At 45.0% G+C, this 24,075-nt stretch overlaps 1 protein-coding gene across 3 annotated transcripts in view; it reads left to right on the forward strand.

Moving 5' to 3' along the window:
* Positions 1 to 5,813: 5,813 nt before the first annotated feature.
* Positions 5,814 to 24,075, forward strand: part of PEX2 (peroxisomal biogenesis factor 2) — a 36,363-nt gene continuing 18,101 nt past the window's right edge. Inside the window, exon 1 of one of the 3 annotated variants that reach the window (XM_085605393.1) lies at positions 5,814 to 5,959. The gene's annotated coding sequence lies outside the window, so the exon portion shown is untranslated. Of the gene's footprint in view, positions 6,103 to 24,075 lie in introns of all 3 variants that reach the window. The other 2 variants (XM_085605395.1, XM_085605396.1) reach the window with 2 other exon arrangements.

Raw genomic sequence — 24,075 nt, forward strand, 5'->3', positions numbered from 1 at the left:
CTACCTCTAGGTCACCTTACTGAAATGCGTGTTTTAACTCTTTACATAGTTTGTACCACCACCACGTCCACCATGTCCACCTCCACCACGTCCACCACCACCTCCACCACCACCACCACGTCCACCACCACCACCATGCCCACCACCACCACGTCCACCACCATTACGTCCACCACCACTTCCACCACCAGCACCACCACCATGTCTACCACCACCACGTCCACCACCACATCCATCACCACCATGTCCACCACCACCACCACGTCCACCACCACGTCCACCACCACCACCAGGTCCACCAGCACCATGTCCACCAACACCACATCCACCACCACCACCATGTCCACCACCAACACCACCACGTCCACACCCACCACGTCCACCACCACCACATCCACCACCACCACATCCACCACCACCACCACCTCCACCACCATGTCCACCACCACATCCACCACCACCACCACGTCCACCACCACATCCACCACCACGTCCATCACTGCCACCACCACCATGTCCACCACCACGTCCACCACCACCATGTCCACCACCACCACGCCCACCACCGCCACCATGTCCACCACCACCACGTCCTCCACCACCACATCCACCATCACGTCCACCACCACCATCACGTCCACCACCACCACCACATCCACCACTACCACATCCACCAGCACCACCACGTCCACCAACACCACCACGTCCACCACCACCACCACCTGTGACAGGTAAAGTGTCACTGGAGGGCAGAGGTATTAGGAGTGTCATCCCCGGCTGTACATGGGACATTTAAGAATGCATTGGGTGCGAGAAGACAGGAATAGGGGCTAGAAGTATAACATCAGACCCAAGAAACATTTTTAAGAGGCGCAATGTCACAGGGGCTCCTGTAAAAGCATTTTCAGCATCTCTAACTCACAGTGGCATACCCGCACGAGCCACTCACTCAAAACAAGCATTGGCATAGCCAATAGGTCTCGCCTTTGGGACCTTATAAGTGTTTAGCCATGCAACACTTGATGTTGTTGCACCAAGGATATTGTGCTGGATAACTAAACACTTATAAGGTCCCAAAGGCGAGACCTATTGACTATGCCAGTGCTTTTCCTTTTAGGTTAAGCAGTCTATGAGAGTGTATGCTTCCCCACCCACCTTCTGTTACTGTTCTTAATTCCCCGTCTCCTCCCACCATCTGTTTACCATTAGATTCCCCATACCCTCCCTTCATCTGTTGTTTCTGTTATTCACTATCCTCACCCACCCTCTGTTGTCTGTGTGCTTCTCTCCATGTCCTACGTTGTCCCAGTGCAGCCCCATTTTCTGCCCTCCATGTGCTTCCTGGTTGTCTTTTGCTTGTTCTTCTCCCCCCAGCTTCCATTCTCCTCTCCCGTCCTCCCTCCATGTAGCCTTGCTCCCCACCCGGAAGCCATTTCCCCATTTTTATTGTTTGAAAAAAGCACATTTGTGATGTTTCATACACTGCATCTGCTCTCTTTCAGGTCTCAACTACCTCTAGGTCACCTTACTGAAATGCGTGTTTTAACTCTTTAAATAGTTTGTACCACCACCACGTCCACCATGTCCACCTCCACCACGTCCACCACCACCTCCACCACCACCACCACCACGCCCACCACCACCACGTCCACCACCATTACGTCCACCACCACTTCCACCACCAGCACCACCACCATGTCTACCACCACCACGTCCACCACCACATCCACCACCACCATGTCCACCACCACCACCACGTCCACCACCACGTCCACCACCACTACCAGGTCCACCAGCACCACGTCCACCAACACCACATCCACCACCACCACCACGTCCACCACCAACACCACCACGTCCACACCCACCACGTCCACCACCACCACATCCACCACCACCACATCCACCACCACCACCACCTCCACCACCATGTCCACCACCACATCCACCACCACCACCACCACCACGTCCACCACCACATCCACCACCACGTCCATCACTGCCACCACCACCATGTCCACCACCACGTCCACCACCACCATGTCCACCACCACCACGTCCACCACCGCCATCATGTCCACCACCACCACGTCCTCCACCACCACATCCACCATCACGTCCACCACCACCATCACGTCCACCACCACCACCACGTCCACCATCACCACATCCACCAGCACCACCACGTCCACCAACACCACCACGTCCACCACCACCACCACCTGTGACAGGTAAAGTGTCACTGGAGGGCAGAGGTATTAGGAGTGTCATCCCCGGCTGTACATGGGACATTTAAGAATGCATTGGGTGCGAGAAGACAGGAATAGGGGCTAGAAGTATAACATCAGACTCAAGAAACATTTTTAAGAGGCGCAATGTCACAGGGGCTCCTGTAAAAGCATTTTCAGCATCTCTAACTCACAGTGGCATACCCGCACGAGCCACTCACTCAAAACAAGCATTGGCATAGCCAACAGGTCTCGCCTTTGGGACCTTATAAGTGTTTAGCCATGCAACACTTGATGTTGTTGCACCAAGGATATTGTGCTGGATAACTAAACACTTATAAGGTCCCAAAGGCGAGACCTATTGGCTATGCCAGTGCTTTTCCTTTTAGGTTAAGCAGTCTATGAGAGTGTATGCTTCCCCACCCACCTTCTGTTACTGTTCTTAATTCCCCGTCCCCTCCCACCATCTGTTTACCATTAGATTCCCCATCCCCTCCCTTCATCTGTTGTTTCTGTTATTCACTATCCTCACCCACCCTCTGTTGTCTGTGTGCTTCTCTCCATGTCCTACGTTGTCCCAGTGCAGCCCCATTTTCTGCCCTCCATGTGCTTCCTGGTTGTCTTTTGCTTGTTCTTCTCCCCCCAGCTTCCATTCTCCTCTCCCGTCCTCCCTCCATGTAGCCTTGCTCCCCACCCGGAAGCCATTTCCCCATTTTTATTGTTTGAAAAAAGCACATTTGTGATGTTTCATACACTGCATCTGCTCTCTTTCAGGTCTCAACTACCTCTAGGTCACCTTACTGAAATGCGTGTTTTAACTCTTTAAATAGTTTGTACCACCACCACGTCCACCATGTCCACCTCCACCACGTCCACCACCACCTCCACCACCACCACCACCACGCCCACCACCACCACGTCCACCACCATTACGTCCACCACCACTTCCACCACCAGCACCACCACCATGTCTACCACCACCACGTCCACCACCACATCCACCACCACCATGTCCACCACCACCACCACGTCCACCACCACCACCAGGTCCACCAGCACCACGTCCACCAACACCACATCCACCACCACCACCACGTCCACCACCAACACCACCACGTCCACACCCACAACGTCCACCACCACCACATCCACCACCACATCCACCACCACCACCACCTCCACCACCATGTCCACCACCACATCCACCACCACCACCACGTCCACCACCACATCCACCACCACGTCCATCACTGCCACCACCACCATGTCCACCACCACGTCCACCACCACCATGTCCACCACCACCACGTCCACCACCGCCACCATGTCCACCACCACCACGTCCTCCACCACCACATCCACCATCACGTCCACCACCACCATCACGTCCACCACCACCACCACGTCCACCATCACCACATCCACCAGCACCACCACGTCCACCAACACCACCACGTCCACCACCACCACCACCTGTGACAGGTAAAGTGTCACTGGAGGGCAGAGGTATTAGGAGTGTCATCCCCGGCTGTACATGGGACATTTAAGAATGCATTGGGTGCGAGAAGACAGGAATAGGGGCTAGAAGTATAACATCAGACTCAAGAAACATTTTTAAGAGGCGCAATGTCACAGGGGCTCCTGTAAAAGCATTTTCAGCATCTCTAACTCACAGTGGCATACCCGCACGAGCCACTCACTCAAAACAAGCATTGGCATAGCCAATAGGTCTCGCCTTTGGGACCTTATAAGTGTTTAGCCATGCAACACTTGATGTTGTTGCACCAAGGATATTGTGCTGGATAACTAAACACTTATAAGGTTCCAAAGGCGAGACCTATTGGCTATGCCAGTGCTTTTTCTTTTAGGTTAAGCAGTCTATGAGAGTGTATGCTTCCCCACCCACCTTCTGTTACTGTTCTTTATTCCCCATCCCCTCTCACCATCTGTTTACCATTAGATTCCCCATCCCCTTCCTTCATCTGTTGTTTCTGTTATTCACTATCCTCACCCACCCTCTGTTGTCTGTGTGCTTCTCTCCATGTCCTACGTTGTCCCAGTGCATCCCCATTTTCTGCCCTCCATGTGCTTCCTGGTTGTCTTTTGCTTGTTCTTCTCCCCCCCAGCTTCCATTCTCCTCTCCCGTCCTCCCTCCATGTAGCCTTGCTCCCCACCCGGAAGCCATTTCCCCATTTTTATTGTTTGAAAAAAGCACATTTGTGATGTTTCAAAAAAACACATTAGCACTATAATAAAATAGGGCATTTTGCGCAACTTGTTATTTACTAATCCATCTAGGTAAATAAAAAGAAAAAATGCTTGCCTCACTGTAGGAGCGCTCATCCCTGTTGTTGCACTATTTTAAAACATTATTTCAGCCATGGTGTACAGCAGCTGGGCTGCTGTGCAGAATGGCTAACAATTATTGCCAAAGTTAAGAGGTCTTATGGGTGAGAGCAATTTGGTGCTGTATCAAAAAAGCACAATGTTGATATATTAAAAAAGAGTATCTTGCAAAACTTGTATTTACTAATCCATCTCTGTAAATAAAAATAAAAAGTGCTCACCTCATTTTGTAGGCATGCTCATCTTTGGCATGACACTTTTTTAACGTTATTTTCAGCCATTATTTATTTATTTATTGAGTTTTATATAGCGCTGGCTAGACCCGGAGGTATCAGAGTGCTTTACAAGAGGATTAAACAATGCTACAGCATTAAATCATTTACAGTTACATGTGTTACTAGTGCATTCATGACATAGAAAAATTTAACTGATGGAATAAGGAGGGAAAAAGGGGGAACAGTAGAGCAAAGCAGGTGCACTGCTGTACAGGATGGCGAAAAATCATTGCCGAAGTCAACAGATCACATAAGCGAGACTTACTGGCTTTGCCAATGCTTGTTTCAATTATTCTAGTGAAACAAATCATGTTCATTTTGATTAATAAGGGGAAAAAGCCATCCAAATTTCACGGGTAATGTCTTAATTGCTGCCCCTGTCCAGAATTTTTCTTTAAATTCTGGGACTGAAGTCTTGTTTATTCCATTATGAAAACAGGATTACAAGTACCAGAAATCAAAGAAAATAACTGGATTGGAGCAACTCATCATGTAGATGTAGGAAGCTTGGCAGTTATGGTTCAACAGTGAACAAATGTTTGTAAACATATTGATCGCAATTTTTCGTTTAATAATGTAAAGCTATCTATTGAACTGCTACTCACATTATAGTTTATGAACCATCCTTGCTGCTAATTTAGTCAATCCTGCAGCTGCTGCATAGTTTAGATCCCCTCCGTTTCATAATTCCTGTGACTCAGATTTTTGCGATATTAAAACTGAAAGCATTTCTACTGAAGCCAAGGGCTGAAAATCGCAGTCCGAAAAAGAAAGACTTGAAATATTTCACTATGAACACAAACAAATCTAGACATTATGCTGGTGTGCCGAGCAGAAAAGAGGGGACACATTCTGAGAGGTGAGTTAGCAGGCTAGTTGATTGGTACATTTTTTTTTAGATTACCATTGTGTCACTATGGATGTATGTTAGTCCACTTTCTATTTCCTTTCTTCTGAACAGGAAGTTCTGCCTAAGTATCGGAAGCTGCGCCTGCAATTGCAAACGGAACTGCAGCGAAACCTGGGAGAGCGAGAAAAAGTTACTGTGCTTGGTGAAGTGCCGATCCGGTGCTGAGCTTATAGAGGAAAGGAAGGAGGCAGGCGTATCTCGTCAGTGTTTAATTTATTTATTTATTTAGCTTCATGTGTTTTTAAACGGGTGTGATTTTTGCCTTTTCTTGCCTTTTTGGAGGCTCGCCATAAAGCGCCAAGGTCAGTCTTAAGAAGCAGACGCCCGCCTGTCTAAAACATGTGTGAGTTGAACGCTGGAGTTTCTTTGGGCTAGGTAAATTCGGGAGCACCCCTCTCCCTACAGGATTGTTTTAACGCTGGATTTTCTGAGCCTTCGGGAATAGGAGTGTAGGCATTTTCACCGAGACACGTGTGAGCACACCCTCCAACACAGCAGACCGCTGTGAATGTAGTGCTTTATAAAAGGGAGTGGTAGCTGGAAATATATGAATTTATTTTAAAGAGGTGACCAGGCTTTGCTGCTGGTACCTGTACACAACCTGGACGTCACGAGGTCGAGATCCGACTAGTCCATTCACTGCGCTTGCCTGCTTATTATCAATAGTGCAACAGGTTCACTACTGGAGTGGAATCTGCTGTATATAAAACTTGTGTAGGCACAAGTGTATATACTATGCATGTGCGTAGGTGAATATGGGTGTACGTGAGGGATTCTGACCAAACCACAGAACATATGTTTATTATGGACTTTGTGCACCTTGGTTTTATGCACATGCTAGTACACAGTGCCACAAAATGCACCTAAATAAAGATTGTGGAGGTGTCTAAACAATAGAAAAGTGTGTGTTTGTTTGTGCATGCTAGTGTGATACTGGCCATCTCTTACATTGTGGAGAGTATGTGTGCACGACGACGGTGTATGTTTACAAATCGTTCGCCTACATTTGTGCGAAGACTTTTGTTACACTGTGTGTGTCTTTGGTACATACTTTTGAAGAAACCAACGTTCCGAGTGACTTTTTGTGAGTACCCTCTCTGTGTATGTACTTTAGAGTGCACAATGCGTTGGGGAGTATGTTTTCTTGTCTATGGCACGTACTGCAACATTGTGTGCCTCTAGATGCTTTGGGCTTTTCCATGTTTGAAATTGAAGTTTGTGAAAGGCGCTAGACCGAGAGCACTGCAGATTAAGATTAAACATTTTTCACCATCGGAGTTCTCATGTAAATGCCCACCTTTTGTAAGTACTATGGGGCAGATTTATGATAACTGGCGCATCCCTGCATATCAGCAGGGATGCGCCAGTTATTATGCGCCACAGCTGCGCCACCATGGATGCGCCGCATTTATAATGCGGCGCACCATGGGGCCAAAACGGCACAGATGCGTGACGCATCTGTGCCGTAAAAGTGGCGCATCGCTGGAGTTGCGTCGCAAGCGCGACGCAGCTCCAGCAATGCTCTGGGGGGCCCTATCTGTACAATGCTACGTCAATCCTTACGCCTGCTCCAAGCAGGCGCAGGGTTTTGACGCAGCATGGGCCTAAAAGTGACTGAGTGAAATCTTGTTGATTTCACTCATCCACTTTTAGGAGGCGTTCCTGTGCCGGAACGCCCCCACCTGCCCTGGAACGCCTACATGTGGCGCAGGGCTTTACAACGTGACGCATCTCCCAGATGCGTCACGTTGTAAATACCCCGCACCATGGCGCAGGATTTGCACCGCTGCTGCGTCACAAAAGTGACGCAACTGTGGCACAAAAGTGACGCAACTGCGGCGCAAGTGCAACATAAATCTGCCCCTTAGTTGATACGAGGATGTCGTAGGTCTCCGTAGGCTTTGATCGCGGTGATGCAGTGAGTTTTTTTCAGTGTTCTAAAGTTATGAAGTGTCATGATGGGTTAAGCGTTGTAAGTGACTGGTCTTGTATTTGTCTACAGTTTATTATTCTGATGCTATGAGAATTCAAACATATGATTATTTTTAGTGCTGAGTTTTGTCTGGATGCTTCAAGTGCTCTGAGTATATTAGTTGTGAACGACTCTCACCTGCCGTTCCGGCCCGACTATTTTGTAGTTCGATGTCGTAGGCTTCAAAAATTGTGTATTTAAAGACCTGTGTTGGAACGTGTTTATAATCTTATCAATCTGACAAGATAGCTTTGTGGACGAACGGAACCACTGCATAGGTCTTCATGTAAACTAAGCCTCTCTCAGCCTGTCATCCTTCCAAGTTAGCAATAATGAGTACAATGAAATCAGTTAAGAATAACCTCTGTTCTTGCAGGTCAAGTCCTGTTGTCGTCTGCTGTACCTAATGTTCACACCTATATATACCCTATTACCCCCATCATGCACAGTGCTCCGGTGTTTTGTTGCTAGGCTTGTGAAATATGTTACATACGTACACAGAGCCTGTCATCAGCATTTAGCGACCAAGCCGTTTGAAGGGAGAGTTTCATAATTGTGTCTCCGGGTATTTAGAGAGTTCCCACATCCTGCTTCGTCATTTGGTAAGTATACCCACACTGCCTTCTGTTTCAATCTCTACCCTCCATGGTGGTCTTACCTTGACGACCTCCAAGGCCACTAGAACTATGTGGCAGGGAAGAACCAAATTAAGCAGTCGGGTTGACCAAATTAAAGATTTGAATAGCGCCTAGCTAGCTCAAAGGAGAACCTTTACGGAGAAATTTTTTATTGACGCAGATGGTGCTATCTATTGAACAGCATAATGGGAGGAGATCTAAATGAATGTAGATTAGAGAACCAGGGACCTTGTTTGTGGTATGGCAAACCACAGAGCAAATGGTTGACTTCAAAATAAACCGGTGTTGCTCAAGTCAATTTTATAATTATATTTAAATATTTTTTTAACGGACCCACAGGGGGAAAAATGGAGCAAACTAAATAATCGCTGTGTGCCTTCTGTGTGTTTATATCATGAGGGATCCAGTATTTATTCTCCACTTTGAATATGTCAAACGAACCACTGGTTCAGTAACACAATCAAATACAATTATTTCAGTAGATCATTTTTATATTTTCTTACATTCTCTTTTCCTTGTTTTTGATTGAACATAAACATCATTATGAAGTGGGGGTTGACGTAATCACCCCCCACACCCCTGATTTTTCCATTCCCTACTACACTGCAGCCTAAAATAGTGGGGAACTCATTGGCTCCTTTTGTAGGACTTGCCTACTAATGCATGTGAGATATATTGTTAGCAGTCAGCTTAGCGCCCTCCCATTGCTTAACATTAGTTGGCTTCAGTGTCACTTTCATTTGTTTGCTCCTTTTCCATTCGCATTTTTTAGGCTTTCCTTCCTCTTCTTGTGTTTGTCCCTCCTTGAGTATGGACGCATTATTGTGTCTGTACACTATTAGCTTTTTCAGGCTCCACCTTTTTCTTTTTAAGCACACTGGAAGACTGCATGTGTTTTCCATCTCTTTCACTGTTGTGTTTCTCTTCCTCTCTCCATGATGCGCTCTCTCACCCATGTGCTTCTCCCCTACCCACCTCAGTGATGCTTTGACCTCATGTCCCCCTGCCAAAGTTGCTTCTCGCTTGTGTTCATCTATCCCCTCCTAGCTCTAAATGTTCTGTCTCTCTTACCTGTTTGTTTTTCTCCCCAACCCTCCATATTACTCTGTGTTGTTTCAGCCTCCACTGGCTCCCCGTGTTGCTTTAGCCCCCGTGTTACTTCTGCTGCCCCACCCACGTTGGTTCATGTCCAACTCTTTCCAAAAAATAATGCTTTCATGCTGCCTTTTTAATACACCACCAGTCACCCCCTGGCCCTTTATCTCACTCTTGCAGGTTCTTGCTTTCTCCTTTTGTTACTTTTTAGGCTGCGCCTGCACAGCGGTTGAGCTGTGTTTGTGAAATCTATTGTATTCAATAGATCTTAAAAGGGGCTTATGTCCTGCCTTCACTTCTTATTTGTCCATATGCTTGTCGCATTACTTTTCCCTCGTTTTTTTTGGATGCAGCGTTGTAATTCCGGTGTGCTTCCCTTATCGGTATCCTGTGGCCTAGTTACTCATGTTCATCCGCTGCATGCTGGGACTAGACTTCTTTTAACATATCTTTGCCTACTATTTCTGAATCATATGAAGAATTATTTTCATCCCACCACGTGCTGCTTCATTTCTTTCTTTCTCCGACACTTTCATTATTTAATTTGGTCTTTATTTAACTTTCCCTGGATGCACACATTTGTTTGTGTGCTGGTTTGCCTGGGTTTTTTTCATTTAATTAATTCTTTTGATGCTTTCATGTAGCAGAATGGTGACTGAATGGTGTTGAAGTGCTTTACGTTTGCACCACTTATAGGACACCGGAACATTTTCAGTTTGTTTTTTGTTTGTTTTTATTGGGGAATTATTTGCCCAAAATCTCAGGATGTTGAGCGGACGGCGAGAGTTGAAATGCACTGCTTTCCAACATACTAAGTGGCACAACATACAACTCGCGTAAAGCGGGATGGGCTCGGCCCTCTTCCGTCTACCAGCTTCAGTGGCGCAGTCATTTCTCCCAGCTGACATGGGCCAAGAGCATACGGCTGCGTACACCTATGCAAACACCACGCCGGCATGCTTCTGTGCGAACTGGGGCTTTGCACAGCTTCTGCACCTGCATGCATATTCACAGCTCTTGCACTGGCATGCATAAGCGCATTTCTTGTACAGGTCTGTATTTTCGCATCTACTGTGCTTGTCTGCATACACTAGCTTATAATTAATGATATTGGCAAAACCTATTGCATATATAATAATGCTCGTTTAAGTGAGTTTGCTCTTTGGAAATGTGCGACCAGGAAAAGTTAAGTGCCAGTCCCCAAAATTGAGTACCGGTGGGCCCAAACAGCAATCATTGACCAAGCCAGTAGGTCCCAAATGTTAGAAAATTGACCTTGCTAATGCTTGTTTTTGGACTTTAGCGTTAGACAGCTATTGTATTCATTCATTTTTCTACCTCTCTGCTTTTCTTCCTACCCTTCCCTTTTTTTTGCTCCCCCATTCCCTACGCTCTCCTTTCATGGTATTCCTTCAATGCTTTTCTTCTTTCCCATTTCGCTCCTCTACGCATGTTGCAAACGGGTTCTGCCCTTTAACTACGCCAGGATTTTTTGCTTTTGATCACCTGGTTTTGGACTTTTGTGGTGGGTGAGTCTCACTACCTTAGTCTCACTCTCATCACAACCTGAGTCTCTCTCCCATTCATTTCACGGTAAATTGGACTGCACATGTTTATTGCCAATGCCCACCTTTTAAGACAAGGCTGCTGCGTCGCAGCTAAGATAAGGTGCACAGGTACAGGCTGCACGCAAGAGACAACAGACATGTGTTGCCTGGTACAGGCTACACGTAAGAGACTACACTTGTGTGCTGCCTGGTATCTTCACCAGAGTAACATGCTTGTGGCAGTTTTAAACTGCACATTTGACCTGTCAAAATAATCCTTTATGACAGTCCTAAACCTTCCTTTTAAATATTAATAAGTCCCCATAGGTAGACCTGTTTGGACATAAAGGCAAGGTGCAGATATTTGAAAGTAGGGCATGTAAAAATTAATGTTGAACATGTCCTTACAGTGAAATTCCCCGAAAGCATTTTTTACTGTAGCAAGGTTGGTTGCTGCCTAAGGAATCATTGGGCAACCTTGGTACATTTATTAAATGCTATTTCTGATAGGTGGCAGCTAGAAAAATACTTCTTGTACTCTTTTTTTTAAATTGTAATTTAAAGTCCTCTTTAATGATTAGGTTGGATTTAAAAATCCTATTTCAATAATGGCAATTTTAGAAAGTTACAAAGAATACTGTGGGTCTAAAGTTCTATGTGACAAGTAACACTGATATGATAGAAAGAGTCAAATAAAACAAGAAACCATCTGGGGCTTGCCAAAAAGTTAAGTTCCCATCACCCACCGAAGGTGGCTTATCATCATCTGGGAGCAGTTGCCAGAGTGGGGTACCGACGGACAGAGCGGTGTCTCAAGTCCTGAGCGGATGCCAGGCGAGGCGAGGTGCGTACCCAAATCTCTCCGGGTCTCTTTTCCCTGTAAAAATTCAACGGGAACGTACATGAACAATCAGGTTGTATTGGGTACCAACCTAAAAACCTTTTTCATTTATAAATTTCTTTTTCACACGTTTTGCAGTAGCGTCAACATGGTCCTGATGAGAGCTTGGACTCCCATGTCCAGTAGCCGAAACATGTAGACCGACATCTTGACAGTTATTTGTGAAGCTGTCTATGCACTGTTTTTAAAGTGGCATCAAGACAGCACCAGAATAAAATTTATCGTGTCTTGTTAGCCATTTTTAATAGCACTTTTTCTTTCACACTCCTTGCCCTGCAAACCATCACCCCATCTTTGGCATCCACGCCTGGGACTACCGTGTAACCACCACAATCATCCAAGTGGTTGGTTTCTATGGTATTGTCCATAGTTCTCAGATGATGATAAGCCACCTTCGGTGGGTGATGGGAACTTAACTTTTTGGCAAGCCCCAGATGGTTTCTTGTTTTATTTGACTCTTTCTATCATATCAGTGTTACTTGTCACATAGAACTTTAGACCCACAGTATTCTTTGTATTAAGTCTGTTGATTGGGGGATTTATACTGTAGTTGGTCTCTAAACATATCCCTCGGACCCCCCCTTCATGTGTAAGGTCCTTTTGTATTGAATTTTAGAAAGTTGCCATTTTTCTCCCTAAAGTTTTTGTGAGTTTCCAGGTTCCTCGACTTGTGATGGCTCTCTCACTGGAAATACGTATTAGAACCAGACAGTGCACAAAGGGGCCTGGGTGTAAAGGAAGTAGGTCTTTCTGGCAGGATGGCTGCGGGAAGTCTCGGACCTGCCCTGATTACACTTAGAAGGGTCTTTCCCCAGCGCACACAGAGATCTGACACCACCCTTTTGTGTCACTGGCCAGACTGGAGCCCCAGACCCACGAGAGGGGGAAGGTTAGACAAAGGTGGAATTCCCCAACCAGGACTGGGCATAAAAGTGGCACCCCCGAACAAGAAGGTGAGCAAGACCAGCGACAGCGGCAACACCATGAAAAGGTGAAAAGACAAGCTCCCCAAGTTACATTTCTAAAGTGCCCATAAGCACCTGGGGTCTTCAAATCCTTGACTCCAAGGGTTTTCATCTTTATTTTCAACCACTCTTAAGCCTCTTAACTTTTGTTCTACAGCCTGGGTCTGGCACCATGTCTAGTGGTTTTAAGTGCTCTAAAGAAAATGCTTAAGCAATGTTATGTTGATTTTAAATGCTTTATTAACAAAAATGTTGCTGACAGTGGGTTTTAATAAACATTGAAATGATTTATTGGTAATAATGAATAAAGTTAAATATGGTTACTGATTTCAGTGATATAAAGGTGACTTTTAATATGTGGATAATTGGTCTTTTTAATATGATAACCGCTTGACAAAGCCAATAAGCTTGCTTATTTTTTGGTGTGATGAATTATGCCAAAGCCAAAATAGGCCTGCTTTATTTCAAAGTGATTTCAACTCTATTGTAATGTTCTATCTGGTATAGGTGGGAGGTACTATAAATTCATGTCACCAAAGGTATTTCTGTCTGCCTGATTATATATTACTGTGTAGTATTTAGGAGTTTGTATTTGTATAATAAATGTACTTTTACTTTTCAAAGAAAAAGCACTCACTACGCGATCACTTATTGAGTGTTATGATTGCATGGCAGCTAATGGTGATTACTAGCCCACACCACCTCCCCTGAGAAGGCCTTGGACTGGTCTGCTTAGCTACCCTGAGACAATCAAGTGTTAAAATGGTGTGCTTGGTTTCCAGTATGGAGAAATTGGAAACCTATTGCTTGTGCAAGCCTCTCATCCTGCTAAATTATAATTTTTTACAATGCACTTATCTCGCTCTCTCGCCTCTGTGTCCCCTTTTACTCCCTTCTCCACCCTACATTTTCCTTTTCCCTCTGTTTTTCTTTCCCTTCTCAATACCAATTGAACGGAATACGCAGCAATTTCTCCAGTTTTCTTTTCCACCTCAACCATCCTTTGTGTTTGTCAGTCCCACCTCCCGCCTTATCAGCCCCACCTCCCCGCCTTCCTCCGTACCTTTATTATTCTCTCTCCCTACATCTTTCATGGTTCTTCCCACTGTCTCTGTACATCCATCTTTACACTCATCATCTTTGCTCCTCCACTAGAGAAGGGATTTCCATACTGATCCAGAGCAGTCTTGGTACATTGGTTTTGGAAATCCTAACATTACGCATCAAAAAGCTCAGTTCTAAAGTATCTGTTCAGTGCCAGTAACCAGATTCCCTGGCTCTCTCACGTGGTCACAGGATTCAGAGGAAAGCTGTCAAAAATGCCATACCTTCCTCGGCTGTACACACTGTAGTAGCTGCGGACTGGCTACTAGGACAGTTGTTAGTCTCAAGTACCCTCTACATTTAGTCTGTACTAGGCTTTATTTTTGTTTTTTTTCTCACTGCGATAGGGCAGGAACTGTACATGCATGCACTGACCTCATGAAAATCAATAGGATGACAGGGTTTAATCTGTAGTCAGTAGTGGAGCAGTAACTAGAGTGGCGTACTGTTTAAGTCCTTTGCTACCCTATGGATATTGGTTATATCTCTCGTAGGTTCCACCAACGATACAGCTCCTCTGACAGTGGGTGCCGCAATCTTGAAGATGGACTCAAAATATCCCAACAATCTTTCCAGATAGAAACACAGGTCGCGCACTCACAGGGGTCCTTTCAAAATGTGTTTATTGCCGCATAAACAAGCAGCAGTTGCGTTTTGGCATACTGCCTTTCTCAGTGTAACTGCATGCAGCACCTTTTTGACATTTTTATATTACATCTTCTCATCGAACAGAAAGGCACTCAATTGAAACAGAAGACAGTCATCGGTTAGGAGCCCCAAAGCTCCAGCCCCATTTTTCGAATCTTCACGAAACGTTCCCAAAAAAAGTTCAGCCATCTCAGATACTCTGTGGAAAGTTTCGGGGTGATCTGTCAAGCGGGGGTGAGAAAAAAAGGGGGGTAGGGGGATGTCCCAATATGTAGAATGCATTTTCCATAGACTTCTTTAGACAAGGCTACAACAAAAACTGCTGAACGGACTTGGTCCACAGATTATGCTTTTCGGTGTAAATCCTTTCAGTAGTTGAGATTAAAGGGGAAAAAATGTATGTTTAGGCAGTTGGGCTCTCAAGACTCTCGCAACTGCAAGAGAGCAAATAAAAAATGGAGTTCTATGATTGGTTTAGAGGCAGGGTTTTCCTGTGAGCCTTCACGCTCGCGTGAGAGGCTTATGCAAAAGCAAACCCCCTGATTAGCTGGCAGTTGGGTTGTTGGAAATGAAATACCTGCATTTAATGTTTACTTTGGAAAAATTGGAGGTCTTTGGAAATGAAATAAAAAAGGTATATAAAGGGGCAGCCGAAAGGCATGCTGCCCCCTAAGTTTAGAAAGGAGATGTCTAAGAGGATAACTACTGTGAAGGAAATAAATGTATGTTCTTTTTAGCAAATTGTTACGATCTTGCGGGATTGCGAATAGTAAAATGTAGTAGATGAGTTCTTTTAGTTTTAATGCATATTGTGGTGCTTGTTTTTGAGAGAAAGTGTGTAAAAGAAGTACTGTGATGTGTTCATTTTTATGGGGTTCTGTTGATCGCGCGTGCCTCTTGCAAGACCTGTATGGAAAATTACCGGGCCTGCCACAAGGTGCTTTATGATACCGCAAAAGTCTTGCATGATCGTATGGGGAGAAGCAGAAAAAAAAGGCCAAGGTGAACCAATAGTTAGCATTCTTATTACATGGTTGAAAAAAATGCTGCGATGTGATTGACTTCAGAGCCAGAGAGAGCTCAGATTGTTCTTGGTACTTTGGAGGAGAAGGAAGTCTCTTACAGTTGTGATCAGCAGAAGTTAATTTATCTGAAGTTGAAGACTAGTGTGGTGGTTTGGTTTGAAGAAAGAACTGCAAGTTATAGTATTTTAGAAATACATTTAAAACACCTTGTTGTGAGATGTCAGTAAGTGTAGTAATGTTGGTGCACATAGTCTACACTATGTTTAGAGTGAAAATTATTTGGGGCGGTGTAGACATGTTAACAGATTTTGAGAGGTACAGATTAGAATGTAGAGAGACTAGAGCAAAGTTTGCAGATTGAGTTAAAAAATTGACTGTACAAAATGTGTGTACTTGTAAGTAAAGGAAGCAGTGTTTCTCAAATCATTAAACAAAAATTGTAATAATAGCTGTTCTGCTGTTATGAACCTCAATGAACATGTGATATTGCTATTTCCAGAGTAAAAAACTGGGATGTGCCAGCAAAGGTGTCTCGCAACTAATGTCCTACTGCAAAAACTTAAAAAATGAGGTTTCATGGCATTTAATAATTTCTTAGTGACTTAAAAAAAAAATTAAAAAAATTGGACTGGGTAAGGGTGTGGACTTTTTCAAGTGAAAGGAATTACAAGTTACTGGTGCATTAGATGTAAATACGCGATAGTGGGTGAAAACTGTAGAAAGGTTTAAAAAATATACTGACGTATCACTGTTATCAATAATTATTATTAGTAACTTTTGTATCTTTTTAGTTATTTTGTATTTTGTTTAGGAGGAAAATGGAAATTTGTCCCTGAGGAAATAATCTGCTTGCATAAGCAGGAAAGAAGAGCCTTGTTAAGAGAAGCAGGATTATTGTGCTGTTCAGCAATAAGTACCTCTTCAGGCACAGTCTATTCAGGTTTAAAGGATTTGGAGTTGCCTTAACCTCTTCTGTGCCCATGACGAGATAGTCTCGTCATGGAGCACGGTCGCGCTGTGCCCATGACGAGACTATCTCGTCATGAACCCCACCCACAAATGTAACGCCCGGCACAGGAGGGGGAAAGGGCGTGGCACAGAAGGGGTTAACAGTTGAGTAGGTCGCCAGCATAAGCTAACTCCGGACGAGATGGAATTTGTGAACTGTATATATAGAGATGTGCTGCTCTGCTGACACTTGGTCACCTACCCTGCCATGACAAAACATAGCATGAATATGAATACTCTTTGGCTTCCTATGGTGTGTAAAAGATTGTAAACAAAGTGCTACGAAGATCAAAATCCAGTAGGCAAATAAAGCGAAAAGGGGGGTATTTTAGGAGCTGTCTATGAGCCTCATAAAACATCTTACGTATTTTAAAGTTATGTTTTCCTTGTGTTATAGTTATTTATATAGTTTGTTAATGTGGTTTTTGTAGCGTTGTATAGTCATTAAATTGCTTTGTTGTAATAAAGTTTAAGGTTACTTTCGATTAGTTTCTTTAGTACTTATTATAAATTTCAAGTTTATTATACTATTTCAATTTTCAGTAAAACTGGCAGTTTCATGTTTAGAGACTGGGAATGTGCTGCTAAATGTATATGTATGTCTAAGGTACTATGCTCATCTTTTATCCTAGAGACTTGGCAATGGAGAAGCCAGTTATTTTACTATGCAGGTATGGTTGCTTATGTGCTGTAGTATGTGTGATACAAGAGAGGTTTTAGGACAGGGGTAAGTGCATGTTTATAATCTACTGATATTGGATTCTGTATGGGTGTTGCCATTGGGAGGCATTTGAAACGGAGGTAACCATGTCTCCACAATGAAATATGGACACGAGTTGTCCAAGACACAGTTCTAAAAAGAGAGGATACTCCATTTCATATTCTACTATAGACATTCTTCAGTATGAAGAGAGGTATGTGCAGAGAAAACAGTATCTACCCACAGCTTACTTTGCACACATATTAGTCTGGGGAGATGTCTCACCTGAGAGGGCAGTGTGTTTTCATATCATAGTCTCTATAGTTGTTATGCATGAAAGACTTATTTATTTTATTTATAAAGGTTTATATAGCGCGAACATGATCCCGAAGGATATCAGAGCGCTTTACAATAGGAGCGAAGAAAGGTAATAAGTTGCAGTACCGGCATCAAATATGAATAATACAGCAAACGTTTACAACACAAAGAGTCCCTAAAAAGTAAAACAATAAGTGCTACAAGGCGTGCTGAACAGGGAGCAAATGATAGGTTAAAAGAAGAGTAACACTCAGTGCAGGTCGTAAGTTTGTAAAACCAAAGCCTTTTAACAGATGATCCAGAGCGAATTAAGGTTAAGAACTTGTTCATAAAAAATCTTTTATCTTCCAATTTGAAAGCAACCGTAGAGGGGATTCTGCGTACTTCTGGTGGAAGAGAGTTCCAGATCTTTGGGGCAGTGCCGGAGAATGCTCGGTGGCATGTTCTCTTTTTGCGAAAGATCTGTGGTTTCAGGAGGAAAGAGTTAGCACTTCTTGAGTGTCTACCACATGCGGATAGTATTAGCTTTTGCGCTAGATAACTGTTTTTTCTTTTTTTTTAAATGGAGGGCTTTGTGAGACAGGCAGGCAATCTTTAGCTGAATTTGTGCTTCGTAGGGCAACCACTTAAGGGATTTTAGGACTGGGGACATGTGCCCATTTCTTTTGGTACCCGTAACCAGTCTGGCAGCAGTGTTCAAAGAAGCCCTTAGTGGGGCCAAGGTATATTTGGGGAGGCCACAGAGCATAGCACTGCCATAATCTAGTCTCTGCAAAACAAGCGCTTGGATTACCTGCTTGAAATCAGCTAGAGGGGGGGGAAAGGTTTGATGTTCCTGAGTGTCAGGTGATTAGCTCCCTTGCACACATTTCTGATATGATTCTTCATGTTCAGATGCTTGTCCAGAGTGATACCGAGAGATTTTGCTGAGTCAATGATGAGGGGAGAGCAGTTGAAGGCAGTAAGGTGGCTCATCCAAAGGTCTAACTTGGGCATTTGATTCAGAGAAATGAGAAGGAAATGTGTTGAGCAGGAGGTGGTTCTCGGTTAACCAGTTTTGATTAGACTTTAGAGTAGTGTTGAGTGATATGGGGTTATCCGGGGAGGATATTTTCAGATAGAGTTGCGTATCATCCACATACATGTGGAAAAGAATGTTTGTGGAATTTAGTGTATTAGCTAAAGGCTCCAAGAACAAGTTGAAGAGTATAGGAGATCGGGCAGACCCTTGGGGGACCCCCATGGAAACTGGAGAGGGCTGGAGAGAGAGTGGTTCGTCTTGATTCTCTGTGATCTCTGGTAGAGGAAGGATGAGAACCATTGCAACACCCGACCAGAGAGACCCATCCTGTTCTTCAAAATGCATAGGAGGTTGTCATTATTGACAATGTCAAACGCAGAGGAAAGGTCAAGGAGGATTAGTAGGCAAGATTCATTTTGGACAAGCATTTTTAAAATGTCATCCATAACATGAGTCCGAGCCGATTCAGTGCTGTGTCCACTCCGAAAGCCAGATTGATGTTGGTCCAAGAGTTGGAAGTTCTCAATGTGTGCACAGAGTTGTGATTGGACACATTTTTTCTAGGAGTATGGCTAATGTGGGGATGTTAGAGATAGGGCAGAAGTTGCTAAGGTCAGCACGATATGCATTCGTTTTTTTTTTAGTATGGGTGATACCTGAGCTGCTTTTAGGCAACCTGGGATCATGCCTTGTGACAATGAAGCGTTGATGATCTTTGTCCAGATGGGGATGACGACGTCCTTTAGTTCTTCGAAAATGGAAGGTGTCAACGGGTCGCTAAAATGATTAGATGGGTTGATACTCTGAAGAATCTTGTTGATGTCTCTTTTACTGAAAGTAGTAAAGGTGCCCCATGCGGCATTGTTCTTGGTGCAAGGGGTAATGGTATCCAGTGTGATGGTGTGTCCTTTGGTGATGATGAGGTCTAGAGTTTCTCCTTTAATATGGGTTGGCTGGTCACAATGTTGTATCAACTCATGATCACTTAAGAATGATTTAAGGTATGTTACAGCTTGGTCATTGGGGTTAGACCAGTGATTGTTGAAATCACCGAGGAAGATTTGGGACGTTCCGGTATCTACATTAGCAGAGATGATTTCCATTAAATGTTCGTTAAAGGGGAGATTGTCCTCCGGGCGTGATAAAAAGTGCAAAGTTTGCACACCGGCAGGTTGTTACTTGAAATGTTGAGACTGAGGTATTCGCAGGAGAATGTCTTAGAAGTCTCAGAGTGGGAAACGGAGAGTGAGCTCTGATGTATACAAGCTAGGCCACCACCCAGGTTCAAAGCTCTGTCTAGACGAATTATGTTGTGGGTAGTAGGCACTAGGGGGGTCTAGGATGGGAGTGGAGGAGGGATTGAGCCAAGTTTCGGTAAGGATGATGTCTAAATCGGATTTGATGAGGTCGCAGATATCGGAGGCATGTTTACTGGCTGACCTGCAGTTTAGTAGTAAGCATTTAAGTCGCACCAGAGTAAGGGGGGGGCAGAGTCTGGATGATGTTCACTCTCATAAGGTTGTCATTATTAATGACTCTAAGATTGTGAGGGGGTTCTCTGTTCGGATTGGGGAGGATGGCTTGAATTTGCCCCGGAGGGATCATGTTGAGGTCTAGAGAAGGCGAGTAAGAATTGAGTAGGTCATCGATATCATTCGGCGCAGGATAGGTCTTCAGTCTTTTGGGGCGTGAGGGGGTTGTAAGGTAAGGGTATGGTTTTCGAAATATAGGGGGGGAACAGTCCAGGGCGAACACTACCACTAGAGGGGGTGTCTGGGCAAGTTTGCCAAGGAGAGGAGGGAGCTGATCAAGGGGAAATGTTCAAGTGAGAGGGCTTTCAAGTCATGAAGTTCGACTGAAAGAAGGTGCAACTGGAGAGATATATCGTCCAGGCGCGCCACCACGTCTGGGTGCTGGGTTGGGGGTAGAGGTTGTGTTTGGAGATTTGGAGGATAGTGGGGGCCTTGGGGTTCTAAGGTGGTGATGCAGATTTCTGGGGGGCGGGGGGGGAGTTGGTCATTAGAGACTAGCGGTTTTCCAGGATGCTTGGATGGAGAGGTTGGCAAAGGAGAGAGGGTGGGAGGGCCATTAACCTGTGAGTCGGGGACGGTCTTGTCTGGGTTGAAAGGGTTTGGCCAATCCTGGTTCGTGGCGGGCACGTGTCATGTCTCTGGTCTAGTGCGTGGCGTGGAGAGAGGGATGAAGGAAGAGGGATCGTTCGTTAAGAGAGAAGGGTGTCAGGCAACATCTCAGCACGAGAATTAGCCCGAATCAGACTGGAAAACTGTGGGCCGAGCGAACCCGTGGGCCCACCCGCCTTCTACATCGGGGGTCCAGAGGGTTGGGCCAATTCGACTGGAGACTGAGAGGCACTGGGATAGATTAATGGAGAAGAGTGATTTAGAGAGAGTGAGGACCTTACTGCTGTGGTGAGGGTAGGACTGGTTAGGTCCTGCATACTGGTAGGGTGAGGGTAGGGGTCCTTTGATTTTGTCGACACCGCATTTTTGAGTGTAGGGAAGATATTGATCATCCTGACTAGGTTGGCATTGGAGGCTCAGATTAGGAGGATACCATTGTTGTAGAGGGTGATAGTGGCATTAATGTTGAGAGTGAGCGAGGGCGACATTGTTTAATTTGTTACCATGAGGTGTTTTCCTAGTGCCTGATGTTTGAATCATGGAGTAGAAAACATTTAGCCAGCCAGCTCGTTTTGTGGTATAGAAGATGAGGTCATTGACTATACTGCCTATGTTTGTACAGAAATAGACGTCCGAGATTAAAGTTTCGTGTCAGGCCTTGTGTATGCGATGTTTGTGTTTTTTTTAGTGGCATTTTTGGAGACGTTAGGCGGGTAGTTGATAATGAAGGCGTTCGATCGTGTGGGATCGGGACTTATCTCCATTTTGGTAGCATGTCCTGGCGAGGAGTTTATAGAGGTGAAGCTAGTTCTAGTCTATCATTTAGGCCGATAGAAGACCTAGTGGGTAGGCAGAAGTATGTTTGGAGCGGATAGATGGGTGCAATAATTATAGACTTCAGAGGATGGTTAAATGGAGGAGGGAGACTACATAAGAAAACTAAAGGGACTGGGAGGGGGGTTGAGGAAAAATAAACTTTGGGTAAAGATATAAATTTAATAAGCGCAGGTGAGTTGGCTGTGTGCCTGAGAAGCAAGAGACCTACTGCTGTATATCCGGGCACTGAGTAGGCAATTTTTCAAGATGAGTGGGCTACAAAAGATGGCCGATATTTATAGAATGTACCAGGAGGGAGTCCTACCACTGTCTTTATTACTCTGAAAAGGAGAGGGAGTTGTCCTAGTACAGTTTCTCACCCTCAAGAACTGGTATGCATTGAGTTAAGGAGGGATAGTCCTACCTCTCTTTTGCTAAATCCTTGTGCTGTGCTGGAGGATTACTGTAGGTCTTGGCCTTGGTTTTTGGGCCTAGCAGTGGGTGCCATCTTGTAGTGAAGATTCATAGTGAAGAGGGGTGGGAGCATCGTAATCCCAGGACAAAATGGATGAGGCCACAAGGAAGAACTGATGAGGGAGCCATCTTGAGGCGATGAATCCATATTCCGAATCAGAAAAATTAAGCAGCAAAGGATTAAGCAGTAAAGCCAGGGGTCCATGTCAGCACGAACCGCTGCAAATCGGAGGACAGAGCTCCGGTGAGAACGCCACGGAGGAGTGGATGAACCCTGCAGTCCAGCCTGCGGAAAAGAAAACGTCCGCTCATATAAGCAAGGACTTGCTGAGCTAGTAGGCTGCATCTGCGCGTGGACCTGCACCGGCAGCAATCAAGCTGTGGGGGTGAGGTAAGAAACAGTCAATCGGACTCGTGCGGGGCCAGCTAACCATTGAGGGACGGCATGCGCAGTGGCTCACGCGCGAACTCCGAGGAGGGCACGAATGGCATGTGACGCGCAAAGACCGGTAGTGAAGACCCATTCCTCTAACCGTATGAAACAGATCAGATCGGGGGGGGGGCATAGATCCACATTCACTCAAGACTGGCAGCCAGAGGAAAACGGCCAAGTGTGTGCGGGCATCCCGCCCGTAAAATGCATCCGTATGGCCTCAATCTAACTGGGCGGCCACCACCATCAGCTGCTCTGCTTGGAATTGCCCAGACGCGAGTCTCGCTCCGCTGCCTATGTTTGGCCCTGCCATGTTGCGATGTGATGCCAGGAAGACTACCTGGTCGCCACAGGCTGCTCCCAGGTCACGGAACTCCTCGGATCAGTGGAGGCGCTCCAGACCCAGCAAGGCAGACCGAGAGGGTTGTGATACCCTCGTGACCTCAGGCGGCGGAACGGGAAGGAAGATTGCACCTCAGCCAGACTGGGAAGCCGTCGTATGAAGAGGGAGATCGCCCGTATAGAGGCAGGTTAGTTGAGGTAATGGCTTCAAAAAGCTTTTTGAGCATAAAGGTAATTTCATCTCTACTATGGGACAAAGCCAGTATGCTGAAAGACACAACCATCAGCACTAGAATATCAAGAGACCCAATTTCTGTCAAAACTGAATATGAAAATACCTGATATCCAGTACTGCATGTAAGAAAAGAAATAAGATAAGAAAACCGCAGTAGGATTTTAGTCCTTGACCGTCCCGCTCTTTCTCTGTGAGGATAGAAACTTTGTGCTATTGCAGTTAGAAATGCCTACATTGTGACTTGCAATAAACCCATCATGTGGGTTCAACCCGACTCCCTGGGCGGTGCCTTTCATAGTTTATCTTGGCCACATCCGCAGCGTTCCTGATGAAGACGCTTTTGTTGCTGAAGCGCGCGTTGATATGATCCTACCAAGTTTTAAGCCTACAGACTGTTTATGTACTTTGGTGTTTGATATTGTGAAAACATTGTTGATATTTTTTGTTAACCATTTATATATAAATCTCATCAGATCTCATCACGACAAGATAAAGAAATATGATGACTTAGTTTAAACATAGAATAGTATTTAATTTTAGGAGTCATCAGTAATCTGTCCTGATTTTAAAATGTATATCTTTGTTAATAACAAAGTGATTATAAATGTCATTCGATTGACTTGGCTCAATTTATTGTACTATATTTTAGAGTAAAATTATAAGCTGCCTGAGGTCTGTATATACAATGTAAATTCCCTGCCTTGAGAGCATTGATCAGTAGCAGGGGGTCCTTTTTTGTTTTCTATTAAATGGGGTCATTTTCAGTTATAAACATACGTTTGTGGCCAAAAGTGAATCTGGGCTACAACTCGGGGAAAAATCCCTCCTGGTGTATTTTCTGTTGTAAGTTCCTTCTGGGGCCATAAAAAGCTAGAGCTTTTCATTTGAGGGTGCATTGACTCTTTTTAGGTTGAAGCCTACCTGATGGCGCAG

The sequence above is a fragment of the Triturus cristatus genome, chromosome 5_1 (genome assembly GCF_964204655.1).
Source record: "Triturus cristatus chromosome 5_1, aTriCri1.1, whole genome shotgun sequence".
Classification (NCBI taxonomy): Eukaryota; Metazoa; Chordata; class Amphibia; order Caudata; family Salamandridae; genus Triturus; species Triturus cristatus.